Genomic DNA, 2,412 nt, shown 5'->3' on the forward strand with positions numbered 1-2,412 from the left:
GCCGGCGGGGGCCCTCCTACGGCGGGTCACGTGTGCCGACTCGACTCGGAGACAATCAACCACCACGCGTCAGGGGAGAAAATAAAACCCTCCTCCTAGACGGCCACTCCAACACTATCCCGCGGGATGTCCCCTCGAAAAAACGAGTAAAGTCCCTTGCAGCGCGGACAAAGGAAAAGCCCGTGGGCTTTATGGGCTTTACCTTCTCTCCCATTAGGAGTGCATTGAGAAACCTCAGAAATAACCCAAGAAAGCTTCTTGGAGAGATTGCTGTCACCCTCACACTGTCTTAAAACAACACTCGTTTGCTTTCCACACGGATTTTAGGCCGCTTTTTACAATTGAACACCCAAATTGCTCCATTTACTCTCACTGCGGCGGGCCTCTGGTACTCCATGGAGTACCAGGACTAGTTCGGCCCGGCGTTCACCCCCCCGAGGAGTACCAGGGCCCAGAGCGGAATACATGGATGTTATCGCCCTGTTACCGAATTATATCGATACCGATGTGCTTTTCACCTCATTGCTGAGTGGATTTATAAACAGGAACACCGAAACAGCTCCTTTCAGCTTCACGGCAGAAACGCCCCTGGTAATCCATGGAGTACCAGGGGAAAGCCTGTAAAATAAGCCCATACACACTTCTAACATGGCCTTTATCACCCTGTTACTGCATTACGATGACACCCATTTGCTTTTGATCTCATTGTCTGCCAACGTACGGAAAAAGCGGGGGGGCATTAAGGGGGGAGAGAGAGAGACATGGAGATTTTCTCAGCCTCTCATTCTTTTTTTTTTTTTTTTTTTAATTGAACATAAATAGTACACGCAAATGTACAAATAAACATGGCAAGGTAGAACTGAATGTCAATGAAACAACCAGGCATGAAGAAGAAAAGGACATAAGGACATTCGTTCTGTATGTAATCAGAAGTTAATAGTGTTAACGGTTTGTGAGAAATTTACATTGCTAGACAAAAAAAGAAATTAAAAGGAAATAATTAAATAAATAGATAGACCAATGAAATTAAAACCGAAAAAAAAAAATGCAAGGGGAATACGACATGTAATTAAGTTGGCGATTCACAAGGAATCTCAGACATCAAACTGTATATTTTTTGTTGTTTATATATAAACATATATAAACAAACATATATTGTTTGTTGTTTATTTTTGGGATATATTGAGGAATATTTAATGGAAAGGAGTCACAATCGCTTTTTGACAATGTCGAAGTGTATAGGTGGCTATAGAATTTAAAGTTTTCATTGGAAATGATAGCCTCATCTGTAATTTCCTTGTTGTTAAGACGGGCTTCCGCTTTGCTCCGCTCCTCCTCTCCTCCGCTCTTCCGCTCCGGGCCCTGGAACTCCCGATCCGCGGGACTTCGGTGAATTCCGGGCCAGTTTTTTTGCTCTTCTGCTCTCCTCCCCTCCTCCGCTTCTTCGCTCCCCCGCTTTGGACCCTGGAACTCTTGAACAGGGCCGGGCTTCTGCCCTCCGCCTCTCCTCTGCTCATCCGCTCCAGGCCCTGGCACTCCCTGTGATCCAGTCATTCGCATGTGCGTGCCCGGAGGTCCGGGAGCTCCACTCAAACGTCCGGGGGGGGTAAGGGTAAGGGGTCCTGTCCCTCTCCCCCCCTCCTCGCCGCCTCTGAGAAGAGAAACATCTCCTCCACTCCTCCGCTCCTCCGCTGCGGAACCAGGTATTACCGATCCGCCGGACTCAGGCGAATTGCAGAAAGGGGTTTTGCCGTCCTCCGCTCCTCCGCTCCTCCGTTTCGGGCCCTGGAACTCCCGAACCGCTGGACACAAGCGAATCACGGTCCGGGCTTCTGCTCTCCTCCGCTCCTCACCTCATCCGCTCCAGGCCCTGGTACTCCGTGTCCGCGGGAACCCCCCCCAACCCACAAAAACAAACTCTCACACACACACAAACACACGCACACACACACACACACACACACACACAAACACACAAACACACACAGACACACCTGAACTCATCATAGCTGTGCTAATAGCATTGGCCGAAACGTTTCCACAACCAAACCAACATTAGCTCATCCACTCATTCACATATGTGTGTGCCCAGAGGTCCGGGAGCTCCAGTCATAAGTCCGGGTGATCTATGTCCGGAGAAGGCTCACATTAGCCGCTCTAAGGGGTCCTGCTGCCCCCCAGCTTCCCGGCCTTTGAGAAGAGACACATAACTCCGCTCTTCCGCTTCTCCGCTATGGGCCCTGGTACTCCCGATCCTCCGAACTCAGGTGAATTGCGTGACGTGCTTCTGCTCTACTATAAGCCCCTACACACTTCGAACACGGCTGTTATCACCCTGTTACTGCATTTCAATGACACCCATTTGCTTTCGATCTCAGTGTCTGCCACCGTACGGAAAAAGCGGGGGGGTGG

The sequence above is a fragment of the Fistularia commersonii genome, unplaced genomic scaffold (assembly GCF_037954325.1).
Source record: "Fistularia commersonii isolate RoL2024-O1a breed Wild unplaced genomic scaffold, RoL_Fcom_v1.0 HiC_scaffold_39, whole genome shotgun sequence".
NCBI classification, from domain to species: Eukaryota; Metazoa; Chordata; class Actinopteri; order Syngnathiformes; family Fistulariidae; genus Fistularia; species Fistularia commersonii.